The sequence below is a fragment of the Tupaia chinensis genome, unplaced genomic scaffold (genome assembly GCF_000334495.1).
Source record: "Tupaia chinensis unplaced genomic scaffold, TupChi_1.0 Scaffold000243_1, whole genome shotgun sequence".
Taxonomy (NCBI): Eukaryota; Metazoa; Chordata; class Mammalia; order Scandentia; family Tupaiidae; genus Tupaia; species Tupaia belangeri.
The window spans coordinates 183,950-189,422 of record NW_006159721.1 but is presented as its reverse complement, the minus strand read 5'-3'; the positions used below and the strand labels follow the sequence as shown (position 1 = coordinate 189,422).

Here is a 5,473-nt window from a genome sequence, read left to right as displayed (position 1 = left end):
AAAAACCAAGAAAGAAAATGGTGAAGTAAGACCATGTTATGTTGGAATGAGTAAAGAAGAACTGCAGAATCTAATAAATTCCTTAGAAGCTGTGGAAAAGGTGGTCCTGCAGTTGAAATAACTAGACATGATGAATCTCATGGCTGTCAGATTTCTCTGCTCTGGTGGAGATGGGCAGTGAGCACTGTCCTGAAACACTAATCTGCTGATGACTCAACAGTTGGGAAGACAACAGTGTGGAATTTCAGAGATGTGAATTTATCTCCATCCCTATGGAACAGGAAAGCACATGGCTGACAGGAAATGTAATGCAAAGTATTCTCATCTCAAATCAACTCCTTGTCGCTCTAAGCAAAGGGAGCATGTCTCCTTTCTCCTAAGAAGTCTTTTAATAATTTGGAGCTCAGCTGAAGTGAAAACAAAAGTAGTGATAGTGTGCAGGAATTTGGAGCCAAGTTGCTGGGGGCAAAGAGGCTGCCCAGTCATTTACTCACCGCTTGATGTGGCAATAAATTTTGTTGTGTTAACTTCCCTATGTGAAGGACTAGGGCAAAGACAAACAAGGGAGATCTCTCTAAGGAGAGAAGCAATCAGGCGTCCACCTGGCTGCGCCACCAGGAAGAAACTTTAAGGAGTCTCTTGGCTCTGGCTATTGGCTATAAACCTACTGTTGGATCAAACGTGCAGGGAGGGTACAGGACACTAAATGTCTTATTTTACCGTATGGCTGTATGAGATCTCCATGGAAACTCAGGTAAGGACCCACTCAGACTCTGTAGCAATGAGGCCTTGGAGCCACAAACACTTTCATTCACTTACACAAACAATAACCATACCAGAAATATAGGAAGCCCACGAGTTGTGAGGTCTGGGCACTCTGGGAATCGATCCTGGGTTTTGGCACCAATATGTCAGTGTTCACTCCAGGACTTGGTCCTGCAAGGAAGAAAGTTAGAGAAAAGAGAAAGACATAGAAGCAAGGATGAGGTGAAACACAGACAAGCTGTGCTGCTCAGTCATGCTGACTGTCTTTATTTATACATTTTACAAGGTGCAGTGAAATATTTGCAAGCGTTCAAGAATGTGGTTAAAGTTTTACAGTTGGCGATAAACACCTTGCACCTTTATTGTATATGTTTTTCAGCCTTGTTACTATAATATGTGACCTGGTTATGCATCACAGGTCAAGCCAGATTACTTATCTGTGAACGTGTTGTTCTGTTGTAACTCTGGTGAAGGCTGTCTGAGTTTACTTCAAAGAGGATAATATGTAAACCATAAACATTATATAGAACAGGCTTCACATGACCCAGCTAGGGTCAGGATGTTTCCCAAGCTCAATGGATATTTCCTAAGAGCCCCTAGCATCTAAGAAATGTGTCAACCAGCTCAAGTGAGTAATTAATGGTATGCAAGTAACTGCTTCATGCAGCTAGGCTGCATATCCTCACACACTGGCATTTCTGTATTTCACTAGGAGACTATATGCTCTGATAAAAAGTAAATATCATTGTATAGTGTATATATTACTGCTCAAGTAGCATGCAAGGTCAGGTATGTTCATTTTGTTATAAATTCTTAATATTGAACACTTTTGGATGTTAATAAATTTATTGGAAAATGAAAATTTTTAATGTCAGTTAACTTTCAAAATCAAGCCTTTAGAACAAATAAATATCAGATTTTATTTTTTTAAAAAAGCAATTTTATGATAGCTTTTATGGGAAATTATTAGGCATCCACCTTACAGTCCTGATTTGGCTCCTTCTGACTTTTTTTATTTACTTCTTTTTTTTTTTTTCTTAGAGAGATTATTGCTATAGTGCATGTGCTTGCCAGAGAAAGACAGAGACACAAAGTGAAAAATCATCCCCTCCAGAGGGGGATGGCCACACTGCAATCTCTTCTCCTCCATTCTCCTCTTGGGATTTTTGGCACACATGCACATGTGCCTGGTGTGAGTTTTAAACAGCTGGGTCCGAGTTTCCCAAGCGGAAACTTCACTTGACTATGTGGCAATCCAGCAATGTAACCATTTTGCCATTTGCTGGTCCCTATTTATTGATCTTTGGAATTCTATAAAGGACACCCATTTTTCTTCAGTTCATCATGTAAAAAAGACTTCATTGACATAGTTAAGGTGCCAGGTCTCTCAGTTCTTTAGGGATGGAGTAAATGGCTGATATTATCTCTTACAAAAGTGTCTTAAACTTAAGGGAGCCTATGTTGAAAAATAAAGTCAACATTTTTTTTTTTTGTATTTTGCAGTCTTTAATTAAACACATAACACTGTACTACTTAATATATTTCTTCATGATCTTTTTATGAAATTCAGAGTGTAGCATATAATTTACAAATCTTTTGTCTTTCTTCTGATCATTCACAACTTTTGCACAGTTCTTAAAGATGACATCATTATCCCACCTTTTAACTTTGCAGTTGTCCTGTAAGTGGGATGGGCCTGTAAGATTATGTAGTGGGTTTCCACTCAGAATGTTTTCCATTTGAATTCTCTCTTCTTCTGCTTTTTGTTATTGTTCCTTCCTAGCCTGTTCGTTAACTTTCTTTTTAAATTTTTTCTAGTTCTGCAAGAAGAGTTGCAGTATAGTCATCATCACTCTCCTCTTCAAAATATTCATCTTCCTCATCTGTTACAAGATCATCTGCATTGAGTTTAGTGGCAGGAATCTGATCTAATTAAGGCTTCTTTGACAGTGAAGAGGAGGTTGTATGTTTTCAGGTTGGACGATTCCTGTTTTTCTCTCCAGCAGCAGCTCTCTCTCTCTTTGAACTCCCTCCTGAAGTCATAGTTGCAAACCTCTTTGGGAGCATCCTGAGTAGCTTGTATTTTCTCTTTGTATGCAAGGGTAGGTCTCTGCTTGAATACTGTTTTGAGAAGTGGCTCAAATTACCTCTCCTTTTCCTCTTCCACCCCTTGCAAGTTCAAAAGTTGACCTAGGTACTGTTGTCATCTTTTATGTTTGGTCAAGGTCTGGTGCAGCAGCCTCTGGAAATCATATAGATGCCATTACTCACTCTTCCAACATTTTTAATTTTTATCTTTTACAACTATTTTTTGCATAAACTTTTGAAGTCCTTGTGTATATAGCAGAAAACACTTGATTGTATACTTTAAATAGATAAATTGTGTAGTATATAAAATATATCTCAATAAAACTGTTTAATAAAAATGTAGGTGCAAATATCTCCAGAGAAGCTGACTAAGGAATCTAAGATGAATTCCTGTCCCATAAAGCAAGAGTCCTTAACCCTTTGGTTGTGGCCTGTTAGAAACTGGACCACAAAGTAGGAGGCTAGTGGTGGATGAGTGAATGAAGCTTCATCTGTATTTATACCTGCTCCCCATTATTCGTATTATTATCTGAGCTCTCTCTGTCTCCTGTCAAATCAGTGGTGGCATTAGATTCTCATAGGAGACCCCAGATGGAACCATCTGGTTGCAAGAAAACAAACTCAGGGTTCCCACTGATTCTGCGTAATGAAGAGTTGTATATATTACAGTGTAATAATAATAGAAATAAAGTACACAATAAATGTAATCCCAAAACCACCCCCACCTCTGATCCATGGAAAAATTATCTTCCATGAAACTGATTTCTGGTGCCCAAGATGTTGGAGACTGATGCCATAAAGGATGATCCTGTTGGTGGACTCGTTGTTTTGTTAAAGAAGACTGCAAGCTCCTACCTTCCTCAACCTTTCTCAGTTCCCACCCTGAGTCAATCCTGAATGGGGTATGAGATACTTCAACTGCCTCAACCTACTGGTGACTGGGGTGAGCCACAAGGAAGACTCAGTTGCAAGCCCTTGAGTCACAATCTTTTCCAATTCACCACAGCATGACCCAGTTCATGTGCCTGGACTTTCTGCTTAGACTAAGGTCTGCTTGGTTAGGACCCTGGTTTCCTGCCTAGCTCTTGCCAAGTTTCTCCCCTGGATGCTGAATGCTTTTCTCCATCCTGTCCTGCCAGTGGCTGTAGTTTAGCTGTGAATAAACTCAATACTATCATCTGTCTAATTTGGTAGGTTACTACCTGACACCTAAATTCTCTGGCCATGATGATGGATAGCTGCTGCTGGGCCTATCTGCCCCTGGGATCCTGTATCTAACTTACTACAAAGCCCCAAATACCCTTTAGTCAAATTGCATTGTTCTGTTTGAGTGCTTTTTCCTTCAAGGCCCAGTTGAAGTTATCAGGGCTCCCAGCTTCCCTGCCACCTAGGCATGTCTTTTTTAGCTCCATTGGTCCATATTGCATGCTTCACACCCAAACCCACTCAAATGATAGTATAGCTGGCAATCCTGTTATCTTGGCTGTACTATAGTTCACTGACATCTTTAAAAAAAAAAGATGGAAGAGAACACAGCTACTGAATATGGGGTAGTTCCTTATTTACAAGTGTTACTATGGGAGGCAAATTTTAATCAGCATTTCAAATAAAAGAGTACAACTTTCTATGAATATCAGTATTTTACTCTGCAGGTGGAAGATTAATGAAAATATTACATGATTGCCCAATTTAGAAGCAGATTACTGATGCCTTAAAATATATAAGAAAGGGTAACTGCTACTAAAATATTAATTTTCACAAAATCATTCTTGCAGCAAATTCAATTTGTTTAGAAAAGCTGGCTTTAAAAAAAAAGGGGGGGGGGAACCAGCAGTTAGCATAATGGCTATGTCGCTGGATTCCCACATAGTCGACCGCGGTTCGTGTCCCGGACCCGGTGGCTTAAAACTCACGCCGGGTGCGTGTGCGTGCATGCCCAAGATCCTGAGAGGAGAATGGAGGAGAAGGGATTGCGGCGTGACCATCCCCTCTGGGGGGTGATTTCTCGCTTTCTGTCTCTATGTCTCTCTGTCTGTCTGGCGAGCGCACGCGCCCTGTAGCAAAAACCTCTCCAAAAAAAAAGAAAAGGGGGGGGAAGGGGAACGCGTAAATATGTCTTCATGTAAGTTCATGCTTTCAAAAGCTTCTTTTAAAAAGAAAAACTGAATTAGGGTTTCCAAAGCTTTAGGAGTACATCTTCATTGTAGGTGGCAATCAGGTTCTGATGAGGGTGATGTGCAATACTAATTACATCCTTCTTGTGTACTGTCAAAGTTCTCTCCAGTTTGCCAGTGACTATTCTTAAACAATAGAGTGCAAAGTCCTTTCCCACGCAGTAGATTCATTCACCGTGAGGAGAGAGGGCACAGCAAAGTTGCCACCTTCTCTTTAACCAGAGCTGAAGCTTCTGACAATCTGTCCCTGCATGTTCATGATGACCACTGTGTTTGATCTGCTGCACACCACAAAGTGTTCTGGGTTTTTTGGAAGTAGGCTCACACTGTTGACAATAATGTCTGTCCCTGCGGTGCTGTCCAAGGATGTTCATCATGAACATGTAGAGGCAGATTTATTATCATAAATTATCATAATTTTTTTGGAGAGATTTTTCACTATAGGA

The 5,473-nt window shown here is 40.2% G+C and overlaps 1 pseudogene; it reads right to left on the bottom strand.

Annotated features, from left to right (window-relative positions):
• Nucleotides 1-2,294: 2,294 nt before the first annotated feature.
• LOC102495154 (spliceosome-associated protein CWC15 homolog pseudogene) lies at nucleotides 2,295-2,972 on the bottom strand (annotated as a pseudogene).
• Nucleotides 2,973-5,473: the final 2,501 nt, after the last annotated feature.